Genomic DNA, 24,260 nt, shown 5'->3' on the forward strand with positions numbered 1-24,260 from the left:
CTGGCCCCTTTTGCACATTCTTTACTCATTCTCCTTTAGCTTAGTTATTGAAATCTTTTGATGAAATACATATACACAAAGCATATAAGAAATGATATGCTTAACCCCCAACTTATGAAATCATTAATGCTGATTCACATGAATATGTCACAATCCTTTATGAATTAAAAATATTAGCTTTTTGGCTTATTTTATGTAATTCACCCTATTTTATCTTTTGTCACCTAATTTACTGTATTTTATTAATGTCTTCATTTGTCAGCTACATTATTAATTTTTTTTCCAATACTTTCTACCACTGAGCTCCATTCCCAGCCCTCTTTATTTTTATTTTAAAATAGGATCTTGCTGAGTTGCTGGATTCAAACTTGTGATCCTTTGCCTGCAGCCTCCCAAAGTGCTGAGATTATAGGCATGACCACCACGCCTGACTGTTACTTTATTGTATTATATACATTAAAGAATTAAAAATATGACACTCTTGATTTCAAGAGGCATTTTAACTGCAAACATGAAAATGTTTATGTTGAAAATTGATGAAATAAGTTTTACTGTGCCTTATATATTTAGTCGGATTTATCAATCTCTTTTTTCCTATGCTAGTATGTTGCAGATATTCTCTGTAAAAGTAAATCAGCTGTACTGTACTCTTTTATGACTGAAGTGTTTTTCATTTTTAATTCTTATTTTAATGTAAAATCTAGTTTTTGTATACAAATGGTTTTCAATACAAATGGTTAGCCAAAGGTCATAAAGTTTAGTAACAGTAATGTAGTGGCCTTTTATAAGGAATGATATACTCAGATATGCTTGCTAGAGAAGCATTAATATGGCTGTGGATTTTGGTTGGGTCTAAAAACTACTAGTTGTATTTTTAATAAATGTATATGTATAATACATATAGAAAAGTATATACACTATACAAATATCGATGTTAAATTTGAACTGAAAGGAATATAATTGTCAAAACTAAACACTTTCGTGTTGCTGTAAATTTCTAATAAACATCTGAGTGTTCTTAGAATCAAGTAATTTACTAAGTTAAATTTTATAACGTGTGTGTGTGTGTTCGTGTTACTAGGGATAGAACCAGCGCCTTGGTTGTTCTAGGGAAGTGCTCTTATCACTGAACTACATCCCTAGTCTGTTTTCTTTTTTTGTAAAATGGGCATAATAGTACTACTTTCTCCATAGAATCCTTGTAAGGATAAGTAAGAAGGTGTAAATAAAATGCTTAGATGAGTGAGTTCTTCATTCTTTCTCTTTCAAGAGTTTGAAGAGCAAATGTAATCACAGCCCTGCTTCTCTTGTTTCTGAGGTTACTCTAGTTCTCTAGGGTTACTGGAGTAAATTATTTGTTAGGCTACTTCCAGCCTGATTTAGATTCCCAGCAGTTGACTAGAACTTTTCCGCCTTCTGGAATTAGCTTACATAATAATCTGTATGTTTTCTATTGCACTTCTGTGTATTGCTGAACCTTTGAAGACCATCTAGGGGTTTGTGGGTGGTGAATGAGTATGTATTTTAGGTGGATTGACACCGCTTTTATTCTGTAAGTTGTCATTAGGGTAATCTCTTTTGGTTTCCGCTACAGTTTTGATTTGCTGATACATTTTTGTAAGTTTGTGTGGTTAACATTGTGTCTCTTAAAGTGAGAGACAGGAGTAAGTCTTGTAAAAGAAACCTTTTGAGGCTCTTAAGGATGTGATATTCCATCTCTCTCTCTTGTGTGTGTGTGTATGTGTGTGTGTGTGTGTGTGTGTGTGTGTGTAGTACTTGAGAATGTTATCACAGAAGTAAGTCTTGTAAAAGAAACCTTTTGAGGCTCTTAAGGATGTGACATTCCATCTCTCTTTGTGTGTGTTTGTGTGTGTGTGTAGCACTTGAGAATGTTATCACAGAAGTACCTTTCCCATCCTGGTGAAAGACAAAAATGTTGTATGGGAAAATATAATAATGTAAGATGATATGTAATTATGTGTCAGGTGGAAGAGCGTCACTACTTCACAAGAGAGGTGGCTTATTGAAGACAGGAATGGTCCTTAAGGTCCTTAAATGTTTCATTTAAGTGGGGGGAAAATGTTGCAAAACAACATGGCTGAAATATGACAATAAAATTAATCTTTTTGGCATGCTCTGGATGAAGGGCTTATTTGGGTTGGGGTGGAAAATGCAGATACACACACATGTATATGTATATATATTTTTTAAAATAAATTTTATCACATCACCCCCCCAACCTCCTTCTCTCCCAATGTACAAAAGCTTTCTATTTTTTCCTTCTATTTTCACTTTTTTCTTGTCCTTCCTTTCTCCCTTCCTCCTCCCTTATTTCCCTTCCCATTGGAACACTTTCTTCCCATTTCCCAATGTTATACATTTTATCCCTTATTTCCACTTTGGGTTCCTCACACCAGAGAAGCAATGTGGTGTTTAAACATGAGTGTCTAATTTATTTTACTTAAGAGTGTAGGCTCAAGATGCATCCATTTAGCTGTAAATGTCTCAAGCTCATCCTTCTATGTGGCAGAGTTGTACACCATTGTATAAAAGACTATGTCTTCTTTATCCACTTGTCAGTTGATGGGCATTTGGGCTTTTCCCAAGATTTAGCTATTACAAATTATGCTGCTGTAAACATGGGTGGGCATATATTGCTGTGGTAGGATGCTTTTAATTATTTTGGGAAGATACTAGGAGGAATAGCTGGGTTGAAAGGAACCTCTAGTTTTAGTTTTTTGAGAAATCTTCATACTGATTTCCACAGTGATTGCACCATTGTATACTCCCACCAGCAGTGGAGAAGAGTTCCTTTCCCCACCCACACCCCCTGGAGCCCCACCAGCATTTGTTATTGGTTGATTTATTGATAGCAGCCATTTTTTCTGGAGTGAAATGGAATGTCAGCGTTGTTTTGATTTGCATTTCTTGAAATGATCAGTGATGTTGAACATTTCTTTATATTTTTATTTGCCATTTCTAATTGTTTATCTGAGAAGTGTCTTTATTTCAGATGCCCATTTTTGCAATGGGTCTTTAAATTTCGGGGGTCTAATTTTTTTTTTTTAGTTCGTTATATATTCTAGATAATAGTCCTTTTTCTGAATAGCTGGTAAAAAGAATTTTCCCACTCTGGATTGTTTCTTTAATCTGCTTGCAGTTTCTCTTGCTGTGCAAGTTTTTTAATTAGTTGAGGTCCCAGTTGTTGATTCTTTGTATTATTTCCCTGTGGTCTGGGTTTTGTTCATGAAGTCTTTGCCTACTCCTATATCTTCAAGCATTCTACCTATTCTCTCTTTTAACAGATTCAGGGCCTCTATTTTAATATTTATTTCCTGGATTCATTTAGATTTTAGGTTAGTGCACAATGAAAGATACAGGTCTAGTTTCAATCTTTGGCATGTGGAAAGCCAGTTTTTCCAGCACCATTTATTAAAGAGACTATATTCCATTGAAGGTGTTTGGCTCCTTTGTCAAAGATAAGGTGGCTGAGTGTGTTTGGAGTTGTTTCTGCATCTTCTAGTCTGTTCCATTGATTCTCAAGTCTGTTCTTTTGCCAGTACTATGCTAGTTTTGTCACAGTATTTGTAGTATAATTTAAAGTCAGGGATTGTGATACCTCCTGCCTTGTCTTTGTTGCCCACAATTGCCTTTGCTATTCTAGGCCTCTTCTGGTTCCCAATGTATTTTGGGATTTTTTTTTTTTTTTTTTTAATTCTGAGAGATACTGTGTTGGTGTTTTGATTGGGGTTGCATTGAATCTATAACAATTTTGGAAGTATGGCCATTTTCACTATATTGGTTCTTCCTATCCAAGAACAAGTGATATCTTTCTGTTTTCTGATCTCCTCTTCAATCTTCTTTTTCACAGTACTGTAGTTTTCAATGTAGAGGTCTTTTACTTCCTTCATTAGACTGATTCCTAGATATTTCTTTTGCGGGGGATGATTTTGTGAAAGGGATTGTTTCTCTGATTTCTCTCTCCATGAGTCTTATTTGTGTACAGGAAAGCAGTTGATTTTTTAGTGTCAACTTTGTATCTAGCTATGCCACTAAATTTGCTTATCAAATCTAAAAGTCTTTTGGTTGTTATTTTGGGGTCTTCTATGTAGAGTTTCATCTCATCCGTAAATGATAATTTAAATTCTTCCTTTCCTATCCTTATTCCTTTTCTTTCTTTCTTTTGTCTAATTTCTGTGGCTAATGTTTCCAGAACTATATTGAACAAGAGTGGTGACAGTGGACATCCTTGTCTTGTTCCTGATTTTACAATGAAAGCTTTCAGTTTTTGTCCATAGTATGATGTTGGCTGTTGGTTTGTCATAAGTGGCTTTTATCAGATTGAGATAAAGACCATCTATATCAATTGTTTGTATGGTTTTTATCATGAATGGGTGTAGGACCTTTTCAAAATCTTTTTCTGCATCTCTTGAGAGAATCATAGTTTTTGTCCTTGACTGTTAATATCATGTTTTACATTTATTGATTTGCATATATTAAACCATTCCTGTATCCCTGGGATGAATCCAGCTTGGTCATGGTATATAACCTTTTTGATGATTTGCTGAATTATGTTTGTCCAGTATTTTATTGAGGATTTTTGCATCTATGTTCGTTAGGAAGACTGACCTGTTATTATCCTTTTAGGTTATATCCTTCTCTAGTTTTGGAATGAGGCTAATGCTTGCTTCCAGGAATGAATTTGGAAGTATTGCTTTCCTTTCAATTTCATTGAAGAATTTGAGTAATATTGGTGTTAGGTCTTCTCTAAATTTCTTGTAGAATTCAGCAGTGAATCCTTCAGGGTCAGGGCTTTTCTTTGTTGCTGTTTTTTAAATTACATTTTCAATTTCATTGACTGATACTGGTTTATTTAAAATTTCTATATCTTCTTGGTGAAATGGGAAGAAAGGGGCTAAAGGTGTAGGGAAGGTGGGATGGATAGGGGAAGGGTAATAAGGGAAAAGAAAAAAATGTGAGATAAAGAAAAGATGGAAATAAAGTGCTTGTAGATGGGAAGGGGAGGAGGGGGTGAAGGGAGGGCAGGGACAAGGGGAAAAAATGAGAACCAGGACCTGTCATGTAGAGGTACAAGATCCCAACAATGAATGTGACTGTACTGTATCCCTAAAATGTACCAATAAACTCAATTAAAGCTGAAAAAAATACAAAAAAATTCTCTATATCTTCTTGATTCAGTTTTGGTAATTCGTATGTATCTCTGAATCTGTCCATTTCTTCTCTTTTTTTCCGTCTTATTAGAATACAGATTCTCAAAGTAGATACTGATGATCTTCTGGATCTCTGCAGGATCTGTTGTGATTTCTCCCTTTTCATTCCTAATTGCCTGGGTTTGAGTCTTTTCTTTTTCTGATAAGGTTGGCTAAGTGTTTGTCAATTTTATTTAACTTTTCAAACAACCAACTCTTTGATTCATTGATTCTTTGTATTGTTATCTTAGTCTCCATTGCATTAATTTCTACTCTGATATTTATAATTTCCTCCCTTGTAAGAGCTTTGGGCTTGACTTGCTCTTCTTTTTCTAGAAGCTTGAGGTTCAACATTAGGTTGTTTATGTAAGCCCATTCTGTTTTCCTGATATGGGAATTCACCAGTATAAATTTCCCTTGTAGGACTGCTTTCATTGTGTCCCATCAGTTTTGGTATGTTGTATTGTCATTATTGTTTAATTGAAGAAATTGTCCAGTTTCTTTAATTTCATGTGTGACCCATTGGTTGTTCAGCGGGGTATTACTTAATTTCCATGTGTTTATGAAATTCTTGTGGGGTTTTTTTTTTGCCATTGATTTAAATTTCATTGCATTATAATCTGATAATATACATTGGATACTTTCAATTAGTTTGCATTTACTTAGGCTTGTTCTGTATGCTAGCTAGTATATGGTCTGTTTTCTGTTTTTTGTTTTCATATCAAAATTTTTTTTCCCATTAAGTTTATTGGTACATTTAAAGCAAACAATAGTTACATTTATCATTGGGATCTTGTACCTTTACATGATATATCTTGGTTCTTATTTATTCCCCATACCCCTGCCCTCCCTTCTCCCCCTTCATCCTTCCCTTTTTACAAAGACTTTGTTTCCATTTTTTCCTTCTTTTCACATTTTTTCTTTTCCCTTATTTCCTTTCCCCTCCCCTTCCTACTTCCCCTGTAGCCATTTTCTTCCTATTTCACGCTCTCAGTTATACCATTTGAACCTTATTGTATGGTCTGTTTTGGAGAATGTCTTGTATGCCTCTGAGAAGAATGTATTCTGATATTGTGGAGTGGAACACTCTGTACACATCCACTAAGTCCATTTGTTGATAAATTAGATTCAGTTCTCTCTTTTGGTACTGGGGATTGAACTTAGGACCTTGCACTTTTAAGGCAGGTGGTGAAACCACTGAGCTAAATCCCCCCAATTCTAATATTTTATTGTTAATTTTTTTGTCTAGTTGATCTGTCTATATGTGATGGTGGGATACCAAGGTCCCCCATTACAACTGTATTAGTGATTATATGATTTTTCATGTCTGTTAATGTTTGTTTTGTATAGTTGGGTATACTGTTATTTGGTGCATATATATTTAAGATTGTTATCTCTTCCTCTTGGGTTGTTTCCTTTACCAGGATATAGTGACCTTCTTTTTCTCTCTTAAACAGTCTTGGCTTGAAATCCACTTTGTTTGCAAATAGAATTGCTTTACCTAGGGCTGGGGATTTAGCTCAGTGGTGCCGCTGCCTGCCTCAAAAGTTCAATCCCTGGTACCAAAAAAAATGCTACCCCAGCTTTTTTCTGGAATCCTGTTACATGGAATATTGTTTTCCATCCCTTGACTTTCCATCTATAATTTGTTTTTTTAATTAAATGCATTTCTTGTATGCAGCATTTTTATTTGTTTATTTTGGTACCAGGGATTGAACTCAGGACCTTGTGCTTGTGAGGCAGGTTGCAGCACCGCTGAGCTAAATCCCTGGCATGCAGCATATTGTTGGATCTTGATTCTTGATCCATTCTGTCAGTCTGTTTCTTTTGACTGGTAAATTGAGACCATTAATATTGATGGTTATAACTGCCATATATTATGTCTGTCATGTTATTTTCCTGCTGTTAACTTCTTTCTTTGCTTCTCAGTTTATTTTCTTGTCTTGTCTGGTGGATTCATTCTCTTGGGTTCATGGAGTTAAAATCCTTATTGTTTCTTTCTAGAATATCCTTCAGAACACTTTGGAGTGCTGGTTTGCTGGTCATGAATTTCTTCAGGTGTTCTTTGTTATGGAATTATTTTGTTTCTCTGTCCATTTCAAAAGATAGCTCTGCAGGGTACATCAGTCTGGGTTGGAGGTTGTTTTTCTGTAGGGCTTGAAATACTTCACTCCAAGTTCTCCATGACTTGATAGTTTGTGTTGAGAAGTCTGCTGTAATTCTGATGGGCTTTTCTTTATAGGTGATTTTTCTTTTCTGTAACAGCTTTTAATATTCTTTTCTTGTTTTGAATTTCTGGTATCTTGACTATTATATGCCTTGGGGAAGACTTTTTGATCATGGCTAATTGGAGTCCTGTATGCCTCACTTATCTGTGTGTCAAATTCTTTTTCCATGTTTGGGACGTTTTCTGCCATTACTTTTGAGAACAGGTTTTTTATATCATCTGCACTGTCCCCTGGTTTTTCATGACTCCAGTCAATCTTATGTTATTCTTTGCATCATCTAGCAGCTGCTGGATTGATTTCTCATGGTCTCTTGTTATTTTTAAGAAACCTGTCTTTTCATGATTGCTAACCACAATCATGTCTTCTGTGTCTGATATTCGGTCTTCACATTGGCTCATCCTGCTGTATATACTTTTTGTGACATTTTTAATCTGGATATCTGTTTGAATGTGTTTCCATTCATATGTTTCCAGTGGATTCCATTTCTTTCCTATGCTGGGTGTTCAAGGCTTCTATCATGTTCCTGAGCTCTTATTATTATTACTTTTTTAATCTATAGCTTTCATTCTGGTCACCATCTCCGTAGTTATTTGGGAAATTATTTCTGCTTTTATTTTTTTCTAAAGCCTCATTTATCTGCTTTGTTACTTCTGCTGTTACCACTTCAGAATCCAGGTGGGTGGGTTTTGTATTGTTCCACTTCATTGCCCCCCTGGGGTTTTCCTTTGGTGAGCTAAAAGTCGGGTAGTGGTGGTTACATCTTGTTTAAGGGTCTTCTCATTTTCTAATGTTTTTAAAGTTTGATTCCTGCATTGATGCTTATGGCAAGTAGCTTTATTGCCAGCATTCAGAACCCTTAGGAAATGGTTACTTCTCAGAAGTGTCATCTTCCAAAGTATAGCCAGCTTTTGGGTTTTGAGTCTGTTGCAGGACCCTACTTCTTTGATTTATTGAGTATGAGAAGTTTCTGCCTACTTGGCCCAGCTGCCAGTTCTTTGGCACTGGCTTGTAGTGTTTTGTTTTGTTTTTTAATGACCTTGAGCAATTTCAGTGTTGGTATACCAGGAGAAATAACTGATTAGCATGATTATGTCACTTTGTCTAAAGTAGTTCAATCAACAATAACAGTAGCATCAATACAGCCTAGAAAATGACAAGTTGTAGCCCTTAATATGGCTTTTTCCCCCCCAGGGATTGAACTCAGGCCCTTGTGTTTGTGAGGCAGGCAGCAGAACCACTTAGCCAAATCTCCAGCCCTAATGTGGCTTTTTTACCCATAGGGGACAAGATTTAAAAGGAGCTAAGGAGTAAAAAACAGAAATAGAAAAGGAGGAAGAGGTCAGAAGCAAGACTGAAGGACAAACTTTAGGAAACTGGTGAAGACAGGTGGGAAAGAGAAAAAGTAAAAGAACATAACAACAAAAAACTAGAAACTGTGTTGAAACAAGCAAGAAAAAGAAAATAAGAACTAGAAAGGAGGAAGCCAGGTGTGGTGGTGCACGCCTTTAATCCCAGCACTCAGGAGGCTGAGACAGGAATTGCTGTGAGTTTGAGACCAGCCTAGGCTACATAATGAGTTCCAGATCAGTCTCAACTACATAGTGAGACCCTGTCTCAAAAAAAACAAAACAAAACAAAAAAAAACAACAAAAAAAAACCCACACAAAACCAAAACAAAAAAACTAGAAAGGAGGAAAGACTAAGAAAAAAAGATTTAAAAAAACAAACAAACCCAAAACATCCAATTCAAGGTATGTCTCCACTGTCACTTAGTCAGTGTGGGCAAACAGAGTCCAGAGCCAAATTGATTAATCCCAGCAAGCTAACTGCAGCTTGATGGTGGGTTAGTGGATAATCCCAGCCAGCCTGCCTGTTTAATTCCTCTAAAGTTCAGGCTGGTTTCTGGCTATGAGGCTGGAACCAGATTCTTTGAGCCTACAACAATCTTTGTGTCCCCTATTGGCTTGAACTCTGTTCCTTGCCTGACCTTCTGCTGACTTAACTCAGCACCCACTCCAAGGCACTGGAAGCCACTAGGTAGATTCTACCCACAGCTGTTCTGAGTTTCCAGGTCAGTTGGCCCCCACCCCAAGACGGCTACCAGCCAAAAACCCTCTCCTGGATGAGGTTTGAATCTGGATAACTCACTAGCCATTGCAGTTTAGTTCCTCCACTACTCTGTTCCAGGGTGTGTTCCTCTGTGAAAGCCTCTGGGGTTGTCAGTAGTCAGTGAGTCTGCGGTTTTGTTGTGCTATTCCTTTACAGAGTCCAGGCTCTGGGAGGGAGAGTGCCATTTGGTACCTCCCTCTTCTTTGTTAGTCTCTTTCTTCACTCTCCCTGTAGACGTTAATTCTTGCCTTATATCCTTCCTGAGTCCTGGGGACCCTCTTCCCTCCTTTTTTCCTTCTCACACTGCTATATTTCAGTACAGGGATACCAAATCTCAGAGAAGCTCTTTTTCTGTTGCTTACCACTCTGCCATTTTCCTGGAAGTCCTGCAGTTATATTTGGTAGGGTAGAACTAGATTTTTTTAATCCTTAGAAATGAAGCAGAGATGATTACTGAAATAATAGTACATACTGCTGACTACTGACTGTTTAGCTTCTTGTTCTGTTTTTTTTTTTCTTTTTTTCTTTTTGAGGTAAAGAAAGTTTGTGAATGAAAATTGGAAAAAGTCCAAACTGTCTTCCTTGGTGGGGGGGTTCTATTTATAAGTTGGATAATCTTCCCAAGGAAAGACTTAAAACAACATTGATAGGAAGTAGCATTAAAAAATTTTATGTTCATTTTCCCTTTCAATATCTCTTGCTTCATCCTAGCTAATTATATAACAAAAAAGTGTTAAATATAAAGCTTTTGTATTGCCATTAAGAGAGCCAGAAGGTGAATGGTAGAACTCACTTACCAAAGATCTTTTAAGATACCTCTTTGGATGTTTGAATTCTGACTCTTATCAGCTGTATGAGAATGGGCAAATGGTTTAACTAATGTCTCATTTTTCATCTGTAAAATGAGCATCCTAATGATACCTTACTTTATAGAAGATATGAGAGCTGGAAATGACATATACGCAGCTTTTTAAAAAATGCTACACGAATAACAAATGTTCATTAATAACTGTCTATTGTTTGAGGTAATTTAGGTGTTTTGTTTACAGTGAAAAGATTCATAATAATTAGAGTTATTCTTAAACTACAGTTAATCTGCCTACAGATTTGATCCTACATGTGGGCAAGTAAGCAAAGTAGTATACGGCATTAAAGATTATCTTATAAAGTTTAATAGTACTTGCTACTTATTTGGGCATTTAATAGATGTATGGTGGTATTCTCGGCATTTTATCTGCGTTAGTTCATGGATCTTTATGATAACCGGGTGAGGTAAGTACTGGTACCTTCATTTTAAAGATGAAGATGTAGGGGGCCAGGTATTTAGCTCAGTGGTTCCACTGCCTGCCTTGCAAGTGCAAGGACCCAAGTTTGATCCCTGGTAAAAATAAAAAAAATTAAAAAAAGAAAAAGATGAAGAAATAGGCACAGGGAAATTAGTTAACTAGCCCACTTTTGTTTTATGTAAGTGGCAGAGGGCCAGGGATTTAGCTCAGTGTTTCTGGTGCCTGCCTTGCAAGTACAAGGAACTGAGTTCAATCCCAGGTACCAAAAAAAAAAAAAATGTAAGTGGCAGAGATAGAATTTGACTCCAGGTGCTCTAGTTCTGGAGTTTTGGTTGTTAACATCTAATTCCTTTTTATTTCTATTTTTAAATTATTATTACTACTATTACTATTTTTGATGGCTCTGGGGATTGAGCCCAAAGCCATCACACTGTGCTACATACCCAGGTTTTTTTATTATTTTGAAATGTTCTTGTCGAGTTGTCCAGGCTGGGCTTGAACTTGTGATCTTCCTGCCTCAGCCTCCCATACTGCTGAGATTAACAGATGTGTGTCACCATCCCTGGCTTACTTACCTTAAATGGTAAATAAGAAAATATTTTGAACTGAATGATAATGAAAATACTGTACTATTTATAGCCCTGAATTCCTGTATTGGAAAAGAAAGATTTCAAATCAATCACTTTCATTTCAACTTTAAGTTAGTGAAAGAGAAAATTAAACCAGAGTTAATTACAAGTAAGAAAATGAGCCAGGTGTAACCCTGTAACCCTAGCACTCGGGAGGCTAAGGCAGGAGGATTGCTGTGAGTTCGAGACAAGACTGGGCTACATAGTGAGGTCCAGGTCAGTCTCAACTACACAGTGAGTCCCTGTCTCAAAAAAGAAAATGATAAATTATATCAATATGAAAATTACAGTATTTCTGCTCCCTATTCATGAGACAAAATCAGACCAAAAGTTGATGTTTTTGAGGGGTGAGGGAAAAATCGATAAAATTGACAAAGCTCTGACCAGACCAGACTGATTGGTATTGAGAATAACAGAGGTGATATCATCACAGAGTCTGCAGATAGTAAAAGGATAAAAAGGAATATTATGAACAACTTTATGCCTATAAATTTTTCAACAGAGATGAACTGCTTTCTTTGAAAGATGTATAGCTAAACTTCATTCAAGAAGGAATAGACAATCTGAATAACCTAGTATCTATTAAAGAAATTGAATGTGTGATTAAAATACTCCCAAACAATAAACACTTTACCATCACCAACATCTAGTGGATAGAGGTCAAAGTTACTGGGGAACATCCTACAGTACATTGCAAATCTTCCTCAACAAAGAATTAACCAGTCCCAATCCGAATGTCAATAGTGCCAAGGTTGAGATAACCTAAATAACCAGGTAGCTTTATAAATAAGTTTTGCTGAACATTTAAGGAAAAAATAGTACCAGTTCTATAGAAACATTTCTAGAAAATTAGAGAAAAGAGAATTCTTTCTAGTGTATTTTGTTAGACCAGCATTAACCTTATAAAAGTACTCATTGTCATTTACTATATATAATCAACATTTTAAAAACCCACACAATCATCTCATTAAATGTAACAAACAACATTCGACATCTAACCTTCATTCCAGGTAATAACTGAGCAAAATAGGATTGCGCATGTAAAACAAGGTTGTGTATTAGTTGGTGAAGATACCATGACCAAGATGGACATAGTGACACACACCTGTAATCCCAGTGACTAGAGAGGCTGAGTCAGGAAGGCTGCAAGTTCCAGGCCGGCCTGGACAATTTAGCAAGACTCTTAAAATATAAAGCACCGAGCATGTAGTTTAGTGGTAGAGCACTTAGATATCTAGCATGTGTGAGGCCACATGCACATGCGCGCGTGCAGACACACACACACACACACACACAATTCATTTGGAGCATCATCTCTTTACCTAGCAGTGATAACCTTCTGAAGGCTTTTTACCATCACTGACATCTAGTGGATAGAGGTCAAAGGTACCGCCAAACATCCTACAGTACATAGCAAATCTTCCTCAACAAAGAATTAACCAGTCCCAATCCAAATGTCAGTAGTGCCAAGGTCGAGATAACCTGAATTAGAATATCTAGAATCAGTTTAACTGCTTATCATTTGAATTCTGTTATTACACATTCTTGTATTGAATGTGTTATAGGTGAAACAAATTGCTAAAGAAGAAACGGAAGAAAATTGTGTCTCAGGTCTTTGCGAATATGTGAATGATATGTTTATGAGACCATAATTTATGGAGTGATTATTTTCATATAGCCACCTGGAATTGTTTGCATGTGTTGTAGCACAAGTATTTCTTTTCATATCTTTTTTTAAAAAGTGTTGACGCACCATCACCACCATCTACATAATTCTCCAACCTAGTATAATAGAGACTATCAGTAGAGCTAACTTACAGTTGACTAAGATTCAGTTTTTGTTTGTTTTTAAAATAATATTTGAAGTCTGAAATTTAGATTTAGGATTAAATAAAAAGGCCTGCCTAGCCAACTTTTTTTTTTTTTTTTTTTTTTTAAAAAAATTTTTTTTTTTTTTTTGCCAGTGTCCTATAAAAAAAACAAGACCCAGATATTTCAGCACTTTTATATGATGACACATGGAACTTAATTGTTTCTTCTGTTTCCATTTTACCTTTATTTTTCAATTTATTTTAGCTGGTATATTATAACATGAAATTATAAATATTTATGGGGTATCGTGATGTTTTGATATCTGTCTACATTGTATAATGTTTAAATATCCATATCTGTTCAAACATTATTTCTTGTAGTTTTTTGAAATACACATTACTTTATCACCTTTTTTCCATTTTAAAAGAGGAACTCTAGGAGAAAAAGTTATTACAGTGGAGGGAAAGACAGTGGTTTGAATAGAATTAAAACACTGGCTCCTAATAAATTGTTTTTGAGGAGTATTTTTAAGAATTTAGTAATAATTGGAATTTTGTCAATTCAGCTTGATTAATATCTTAGGTAGTACTTGCTACTATTACAGATTTACGTCAGCTGCTCCAGAAGCTGATGGCTACATAGCAAGATTTGGTCCATGTGCAGAGAGGTAGAGTGCAGCTTACCTTTATGTCTTATTTCCATCTGTTGTAGTAAAGCGGTGCTTTCTGAATTGTTTTCAGACCAGAGTATGGCAAGTTTCTAGTAAATAATCAAGGCACAATAGACTCTACAGTCTCTATTGCAGGTGTCAGTTTTGCCTCTGTATGATGAAACCAACTATAGACACTAAATACATAAATGGATGAGTGTATATGTTCCTGTAAAACTTTTATACAAAAATGGGGCTAGATTTGCCTTGTCAACTTCTGTTCTAGGCCATCAGCATTTTCAGTTTGGAACATTTGGTTTTGTCTGCTTAGTCTCCCTAGTGGTGGCTGGTTGCAAATGGAGGAAAATGATACCCTTTTACTTGAAGCTGCTCTACTTTTATTATAATGGCTTTTACCAATGATGGCATGGAATAAGTGAAACAAGAACTTTAAGTGAGAAGTAGAATGATAAAGCAGCCTTTGCTCCTTTTTTTTTTTTTAACCTATATTCAAATAGTCCACAAATTCTGGCTAGTTTACCTGTCAAAAAAGTCTGTAGAATAATGATAATTATTGTTGTTATTTTTTATGGTATTTGAGCGTCAAACAATGCTAGGAAGCTTTTTACAACTGAGCAACATCCACAGACCTTTTTAAAATTTCTCTCAGGCTGGCCTCCATCTTGTGATCCTCCTGTTTCAGTCTTCCGAGTAGCTGGGATTGTAGCCTTGTGCCACTGTACTTAATGCTTTGTTGTTCTTGAGACCACTGCCGCTTCTTTGAGCCTGAGTTTCCTAAATTTAATATATGTTCATTTAGGTGGCTGTTAGAACAAATGAAGCACACTGTTCTGGTCTCTAACATCTCAACATCCAAACAGGAAACTACCTTCTCCTGGTCACTAGGTGTCCAGCAACTAATGCAGTAATAATTGTCTCTCCAGAGACCTAGTACTCTTCACTTCTCAGTAAAAATATTTGGGTGGAAAACTGTAAATTTACCAGAACATCTTTTGAAATCCTTCTTTTGAAATTAAGGTGTATGTGTAAACTCTAAGTCACTATGTAAATAGTTGTTCCTTATATCCATAGGGATTTGGTTATCAAAATCTGTAGATGCACATGTTCAATTTATAAAATTGCATAGTATTTTCATGTAATGTATGTGTCTTCTGTATAATTTAAAATCATTTCCAGATTATTTATAGTACCTAATTCATTGTAAATGTTATATAAATAATTATACTGTATTATTTAGGGGATTACAAGAAAAGTTGTACATATTTAGTAGAGGTGCAATTGTTTTCTGAAGCATTTTTAATCTGCAGTTGGTTGAGTCCAAGAATATGGAATCTGTGTTTATCTTAGTTGAAAAACAGGGTCTTAACATTAGCCAGTGGAGGTCTTTAGTATTAAGAGTACATGATTTTTGGGGGGACAGCGTGGGTGAATTACCAGTAGAATTCCTGGTTTTCACAAATTAATCCTTGTGGTTTTCAGTATTCTGTGAGTTACTGGGGGAGGGTACATGTCATACAAAACTTGTGATTGTCAACACAGATTTGATTCTAGTCTGTCCTCCAGTAGGCACATCTCAGTGTAATTTGTTAATCTTATTGTTTTGTATAGTAACTTTTTTGCCCATACTGTTATCCTGCTGCTGGGACTAACTTCTGGTGGCCAAAGAAAAGAGAATTATAATAGATTTAGAAGGAGGACTTTGGAGTAAATTAATGAGTAAAACATGGAATTCTGTGATGGCTTAAATTCATAATGCAGTTGAGTCTACAATGTACATGATAATGTAAGTATAAGTTATTTCATACTGAGAACTATTAAATGGCCAAAAAAGTTAAAAAATTAATTATACTTTAGTGTTTTATGTGCCCTAGTAGTCTCAAATTTGGTAGTATTCTCAAATCCTCACAATATCAAGGATTTACTTTACTTGAAGTTTTCACATAGGTATCCATTTGTTGAAATTTATAAATTCAACAGGACTGAGTAGGAAAATAGTAGGAATGAGTGATACAATCTTGGGTTTCTTTGTGTGTGTGTGTCTTTCTCTCTCTCTCTCTCTCTCTCTATATATATATATATATATGTATATATATATATATATACATATATATATATATATACACACACACACACACCTTCTGAATGAAACTTACATAATTTTTTATAATCCATTTATAAGGACTTGTCTTTTCCTTGGGTACAGGGTAAAGTTCAGGCTTTTCTTCTACTGTGACAGACATCCTCTTTCTACCTGTTCCTTCAGACTAATTCCTCATGATCCAAATCTGTGTTTTGGATTTTGCCCTCTGCCAAACTTTGAAGTGCTAACAGTCCTTTGAGTATAAGCAAGGATTTTACTGGTCCTAACTTTGTACAATCCTTTGTATCTATGTACCTGATGAACTATTAAAAAGCACAGAGACAGAAAAACTAGGTATTTTGTCTCCTGCCACTCCTTCATTTCTACAATATTAAAAGGTTCAAGTAAGCATTTGTAGGGAAAGATAGTGTCAAGGATCAGCAAACAAGGTTGCAATTAAGACCTGTTTTTGCCATTTACTGGTTGTGTGAGCTGGCCAAATCACATGACCTTAGCATTGAGTTGATACTCGCCTATGTAAAGTCAGGAGATGGGAATAAAGCAGTGCACTAGCATACTTGCCCCCCCTTTTTATTCCATCCTCTTCATTAATTTTGGTATCTTTGAAAGATATGATACCTTTTCATCACTTAACAATAAATTCCTACAGCTGTGATTCTCCAAGGGAACTGGGATGGATTAATGCATGCCCTGGGATGAGAGGGCAAGACTCAAATGACCTGAGGATTTGAAATACATCCCAAGTTGAGATCTCCAAATTACCTTCCATTTCTTAAGTAATATTTATCTGTGTTTTTATTTCTATTAGTACAAAGCAAAATATGTGTACAGATGTAGGTAGCTTAGTTCTAAAAAGCTGTTCATTAGCCTGTGGTGGCATTAATGTCATTAAAAAAGTGATTACTATTGCCATCTGTTGGTAGGAAGAGTTGTACTTCTTACTGTGTAGCTTTCTTAGTTCCTGTGAAATTTTGTAAATTGTGGAGTTTCTTTATAATTTAGAGTTTTCCCTTATTTTTTTGTTTTGAAATAATTTCAAACAAATACTTTAGCAAAGTTACAAAAAGAGTGCATGAGGGTTTGCCACAAAAACCATAGGATATATATATATATATATGTATATATATATATATATATATACATATATATATATATACACACATACATATATGTGTTTATACCCCTTATATGCTTATATTATACATATTAGTTTTAATATATAATCTTTACATATAGGAGATTTTATTTTGTACACACACTATACATACACATATATATTTGAAATTGACTCATATCATTACAGAGGCTGAGAAGTATGCTGTCAGCAATCTGGAAACCTAGGAGAGCTGATAAGTAATTCAGCTCCCTTAATATGCACCAGTCTCTTCCCTGACCATTCCTAGGTTCACAGTGATACACTCTGCCAAGTATTTAAATATTTCTGATCATTTGGATTGTTTTCATGCTTTTAATTGCTAATATTGTATTAGTGTGTTGGTTTTTTAAACTTTCAAACACAGTATTCTAAGTAGACTTTGGAGGACCAGTCTTTTGAATAGAGAATCTGACCCACATGCACACATAATCACCAAATACAACAGATAAAACTAGTTTTTGAAATGTAGTTTATCTTTTTGCTTGAGCCCTGTTCTGTTATGTGAATTTCTTGTTAACCTGTGTTCATATTTTGGGCCAGGTGGTATAAGAGATCTCAAGAGTTCTTTTATTTTAGAATAACTTAGCAAATTAACTGGATTTTCTGTACAGGAGATAAAAAAAAATAACCATTACACACATTATTTTATAGATTGTTCCCTTTTTGATATTTAAGTCTTTTAATTTTGAAAGTCTTTCTACAGGCCCTTCAGTTCCAGGCTGCTTAAGAATATGGAAATATAGCCTGTCTAGATGTAGGCTGGTTTAAAATAGTACAACAGAATGGTATCTGTAAAGACCTATGTGTGGAATCTTTTTTATTCACTTAAGATGAAACAGTTTTAATTCCAGTGAATAAAGTAATATTACTTTTCAGCTTTTCTTTATACTTTGAAAAAAATATTTAATTTTATATATATATATTTGGGGGGGGTGGTGCTGGGGATTGAACCCAGGGCTGCACGTGTGCTAAGCAAGTGCTCTACCACTGAGTGCATCCCCAGCTCCACAAGTATAAATGTGCCAGTTTTGTTCATTGTAATGTTATGCATTCTAATTGAGTAGGGGTGTCAAGATAGTTATATAAAGGTAATAGTGTTTTTTTGCTGTCTTTATCATCTTCTAATTTAGAGTATTTGTTTTGAAAATTACCTTTCTCTTACATCTTGAATATGTGCCTAAAATACTTAGAAATAAATGTATGTCTGGAAAATATAAATGTTTTCACTTAAAACTGTAATTTGGTAATTGATCTAGTAAAGTTAGCTGGGGAATGATTTAGTCGTTTTGCATGAATATATTTACACTAATTTAAATATTACGAAGGGTTTTTTATTTTATTTTGTTTTGTTTCTTACAACTGAAGTGGGGTGTGAAATTGCTAAGCCTGACATTGTGGTTGGTTTACAGTGATTGCTTTTCCAGAACTTACTTTTTTTCCCCCCCTTTCAGTTTCAGGATTTTTTTTTTTTTACTCATATGAATTGCTGTTTGAAAAATTCCTGCTATCTTATGATTAAGAATTAAGTATGGCTTAATATTTTTTAGTTCTAAGGGTTAATGATCTTTATTTTAAAGAACTAGGGATAATTTTACGTGATGTACTTTTGAATAGATTAACAAAATAATGTATCATTTATGGTTAATCTGTATAGGTTAAGTACCCCTAATCAGAAAATCTGAAGTGCTCCAAAATTTGAAACTTAAGTTGCCCTACCTAAACTGAAATCTGAACCACTTCTTTTTCCAAGCATTTTGAATAGGATCTTAAGTGTTCTTCACCACTGCCATGGCTGTAGGACTAAGTAGGTAGATATTGAACAAAGAGCTCCATGGCCTGGTCCATGAGCACCCTCACCTCTTGGCTGATGCTAGGCACTTGAGGCGCCCTTCATGATGACCCAGATGCAGAAGAGGGGCAGGGATGCAAAGCAAGGCTGCCATACTTGTCCCCTAGGGCCAGCCGGCTGTCTGCAATCCTCTCGCTCCATCAAGAGCTGGGGGGTGGAGGGCTTTTTATTGTATTGTTCTTAATCATGGGTCTTTAACATCAAGGAACTCAAAAGATCATTAAGGAAAACTAACAAGCAGTGCAAATACAAGGATAGAATTCTGACAAGAACCAACCCTTTATAACCCCAGATGTACATCACAACCTTCTTTTCTAAAGTAGGTCTTAATATATTGAGCCTTGTATGGTTGGCAGATAGAAAACATAACTTCATTTAGTGATTTCAAGAGGTAACTGCAATTTCATTAAACTTTTTGTCAGAATAATTCAATATCGGTTATATCAAAACCAAAATATTTTATTACTCATCAACATTTTGATGACTAATTCCTGAAATAAGTACTGAAACAGTACTGGGGAATTTGGGACTAATCTCTAATTTTTTTTAGATTAAAAAAATAAGGCAATCTAATTTTAGCTGTCAGACAAGCTGAAAGTGAGTTTTCCTTAATTCCATGACATAGGCATTTACGTTTGATCTTTTAATGAGTATCACATAAAATATATCTTCAATTTTTATATAAAAAGAAACATTAAAGGAAAATTAATTCTGTAGTAACTTTTAAAAAATATTAAGATTGCAGTTGTGGTGTGATAATTTTACCCTGTTGTATTTTTTTCTCTTGAAACTGTACAAGAATATTATGAAAAGATACAGTTTCTTTTACTGAACCTGACTTGCGTTTCTTTTAAAATGGTCCATTGAATATTTATTTTTTATTTATTTATTTAAAAAGTGCTTTGCTGTACTGGGGATGGAGCACAGCAGGACCTTTGTACTAAATAACATTCCTAAGTCCTTTATGTTTTGAAACATCATCTCACTAAATTACCTAGGCTGGGCTCACATTTCTGATGCTTCCTTCCTCTTCCTTCCTCAGCCTCTGTGCTATGATTACAGGCATGCACCATCATTCCCAACTACATTTTTTGAGATGGGTTTTGCTGTGTTGTTCAGGTTGGGTTTGAATTAGCCTTAAATAGTCCTGCCTCAGACTCCCAAGTATCTAGGACTAAGGTGCATGCCACTGTGCCTACCCGCTCTGACTCAACCACCACCCACTTTAGTAGTGGTTAGTGGTGGTGGGGTAGTGCTAACTGCATGAAATCTAATGTAAGGCCTTGCACATGCTACACAGACACCCTACTACTAAGCTTGCATCCCTCTCCTGATATTTTTTTTCTTTTGGTGGTACTGGAAACTGAACCCAGAGCCTTGGTGAGTAAACAAGCTATGGCTCTAGTTCTTTTTATTTTTTTATTGTGAGAGGTCTTGCTAAAGCACTTTGTTACCCAGGCTGGGCTCAAACTTGCCGCCCTCCCAGAGTGCAGGGATTACAGTCATACACCATGATGCCCAGCTATCCAAAGTTTTGATAAGATGAGTTTCCAGGCCGGGAGCATATGTCAATTCTGTATTGTTCCAAATGTTCCAAAGAAAATTGCATTGTATTACCAATTTCCTTATAGTAAGCAGTTTCGCTTAACTCTGAGTATGTTTTTTAAAACTAGAGTATGTTTTTTAAAAGTATGTTTTATGTTTTTAAAAATTAGCATAATTGTGATGATAAATTATTTTGAAAAAGAATATGCAACAGGTACTGTGAAATCAGGTTAATTAGCGAGGCATTGTTGCCTTAACTTTAAATCTTTATTCATTTATTTTAAAAGAATTGATTTTCTTCTGGGGAATACCATTGAGAAGGTGAGCAGTTAGGATGCTGTATGTACCTACACTCTGATAATTGAGTTCTGTGAACCCTGACAAGGAACTAGATCAAGATTTCCTGTTTGGGGGAATATATTGCTTGGCAAGAACCAAAATACCTGTTTTTGGATTTAAATTCAAGAGACAGCTAGAGTAAGTTATCTATCTTTGGAAGTTGAAAAGAGTAAGTAGAAACCAGAGAATTTAATAATAAAGCTCTTGTGGTGTTGGTAGTCATTATGAATGATTGTGCCATTTATAGCATGAGGAAAAGTAAATAAACTGTTAAAGCATATATTTATCATTATCTTGAGACACTAAAGAATAAACTCATGTCTCTCAGGACTTGTAATGTTTTTATACTATATGAACCTCTTATAATTCATATTAAATGCTATTATGATTGTAGTACATTTACTGGTAGTTATAGGAATGTTTTCTTAAGGTTATGTTTTGCTGTGTTTGTACAAAATGGATTTTAATATGACCTCTTTGTGGAATATTTGAACGGTTGTTTAAAAGATCCTTGATTTTTTTTTATTATAGAAGTGTATTAATGTTATTCCTAACTTTTATTGCCTCATTTTCAGTAAACGATAGTAATAACATTTATATATTTAATATGTAGAGTGGGTTAAAAATAAAATTCTTTTCATAATTAAAATTGAAATATTTTTCTTCACACTAGGGGGCAGTCTTGATTTATGAATTCATGTCATACCTAGTCTATGCATACGATATGGAATGAAATGAAATGATTTCAAAACATTCCTTCGCAAGATCCAAATCCCAATGATGAATGTAACTGTGTTGTGCACCCAAAATGTACCAATAAACTTAATGGAAAAAAAAAAAACAATTTATCACCAGAAATATATTATTTCCCCCTTCTATAACAAATCCCAGAGATCATTGTTTTTTCTCTCAGATAAGTCAATAGACAACAACCTCTAACTGAAAATAACACAGGAGTTTTTTAAATTTGTGGATAATCTATGGGTAAGGCAATTTTACAGTCTGATAAAGTAAATCACAGAATAACACTGAAAAGCTGTAATATGTTAAAAATTCCTGTTCAATGAAAAGAAAATAGATATTGATTTTTAAAAACAACAACAAAAACTTCCATTGAAAACTGGCTGATATTGTCAAAATTAGAATTATCTCCCAGTACTCCAGAAGCTGAGGCAGGAAAATTGCTACTAGTTCAAGGCCAAGCTGGACTACATAGTTTAAGGCCAGCCCGTAAGTAATAGTGAGACCCTGTCTGAAAACAAACGAAATTATAGCAGTGTAAAAACAAAATTACAGCAGTATAAAAAAGTTGTACAGAAGTGTAAATACAAGTTTATCTTTAATAGTAGTGTCATAAAGATAAGCTAATAGAATGAGATAGTACGTATTGGATGGAATTATGGTATATCCGTGCTTTATTCGTTTTCACATAAATTTTCTAAATGGATTCTAGTGGTTTTGAAATCCTTTTACTTCAAATATATTTTTTTACCTTAAAATTTCTAGCACAGGTGATTAGGAAGAAATGAAGATAAATTAAAGATATAACTGAAAGTTGCCATCATAACTTTTAAGCATTTCAAATCCTTGAGCATCTAGGGAACAGGTTTGGGGCATTCTTAGTCATTTCATTTATAATTAGGATTTTAGTGATAACAGCATGTGTTTCCTAGAGCTACATTTCGAAGATTTTTTGTCTTTCCTCCTTTTGAGAAGGCTCCAATGAATTTAAAGTTCACTAAGATTAAGTAGTCAGTAACAAAATCTGTCTCTTCACCACATCACAATAAATAATAGTGCCTTTTTTTTTTGCACCAGAGTTTGAATTCAGGTCCTTGTGCTTGCAAGGCAGGTGCCAAAACCACTGAGCTAAATCCTCGGCCCCATAATAGTACTCTTAATCATGTCCCAGTACTGTTTGAATACTTGTGTGTGTGTATATTAGCTCATTTCTCCCCACCATAACTGTGTTAAGAAGGCACTTAGTATTATACCTGCTTTATAAGTCTGGAAATAGGACAGAAAAATTCAAGTTTCTTGAGCTTAACTCTAGGCAATCTTCTAGAGTCTGCTTTTAAATCACTGAACTACTTTGCTTCTACAGAGAAAAGAAACAGCATGAGAGGAATTACTGATACTGATATCTCAAACTCAGTTTTTACAGTTAGTATAATGTAGAATTCCTAATTTATAGAGATAGCATTTCTTTTATGAGAAGCAGTATCAAAATTTTAAAGTCAAAATGGACCGTAAAGTCATCCCCTGCCACCTTTTAAAGAGAAGTTGTTTTAGAAAGAGATGAAGTTACCTTTTTTTAATACTTATGGCAAGTTAGGCAAAGATTAAAACTGAATATTCTTACATCCAGTAAAGTGGGAAGAAATAGGCATAAAAATATGGTGAATAACTTTAATTTTTTTTAAATTACAGTAAAAGACCTATTACCATTAATCTCCTCTCAAATACTTCCTCTTGCTTTGAACACAATTATCACATGATTCTTGCCACTTTCTGAGACAGTTCTGGAAGTCCCCTTTTGTGAGTATCTTTAGTTGTGCTATTGTGACTGGCTGCCTCAATGTCCGGAGTCAATTAAAAATGTTTGCTTTTCCGTGGTCATTTTGACTATGGGGAGAGCTGGATGCTGGATGTTGTGTGGTGCTATATCTGGTAAATGAGCTCAATTGGGACATACCATGTTTTGATTTGATAGAAATTTCTGAACTAAAAGTGATGCATGGGCTGGGGGTTTGGCTCAGTGGTTCCTCCGCCTGCCTTGCAAGGGCCTAGGTTCGATCCCCAGTACCAAAAAGAAAAATAAATAAATAAATAAAAGTGATGTGTGACGTGGTATCATAATGGAGGATAAAACCATTTACCTGTTCTTAGGCTGTTTTCTGTGCACATTGTTGCTTAAATAATAAACCCTAAAAAAAAAATAATAAGCCCTATAATTACAGTTCGTTATAGTATTCCTGGTTGCAAACTCAGTTCACACAGTTTCATTAAGGTTAAAAAATATAGTCTTAAGCTGGAATTTGGGGCCAGGGATTTAGCTCAGTGGTTCTGCTGCCTGCCTCCCGAGCACAAGGTCCCAAGTTCGATCTTCGGTACCAAAAAGAAAAAAGCTGCAATTTGGGCCAGGAATGTAGCTTAGCAGCACAGCGTCTTCCTGGCAAGCATGAGTCCCTGAGTTTGATTCCTGGTGTGTGGGGGTGCGGGGAGCTGGAATTGGAAGAGATGTGATCAGGAAACTCCAATAAAGCTTATTAAATTTCATGTTCTTACTTGTGACCCATGAGTTACACACACTTTAAAATACAACT

General features: G+C 35.1%; 1 protein-coding gene across 2 annotated transcripts in view; it reads left to right on the top strand.

Annotated features, from left to right (window-relative positions):
* The first annotated feature begins 1,460 nt into the window (after nt 1–1,460).
* Ralgps2 (Ral GEF with PH domain and SH3 binding motif 2) overlaps nt 1,461–24,260 on the top strand; it is a 128,752-nt gene continuing 105,952 nt past the window's right edge. For both annotated transcript variants that reach the window (XM_010630230.2, XM_010630231.2), the window contains exon 1: nt 1,461–1,552. The gene's annotated coding sequence lies outside the window, so the exon portion shown is untranslated. The remainder of the gene's footprint in view (nt 1,553–24,260) is intronic.

Source organism: Fukomys damarensis, unplaced genomic scaffold (assembly GCF_012274545.1).
Source record: "Fukomys damarensis isolate Sample0158 unplaced genomic scaffold, DMR_v1.0_HiC HiC_scaffold_11, whole genome shotgun sequence".
NCBI lineage: Eukaryota > Metazoa > Chordata > Mammalia > Rodentia > Bathyergidae > Fukomys > Fukomys damarensis.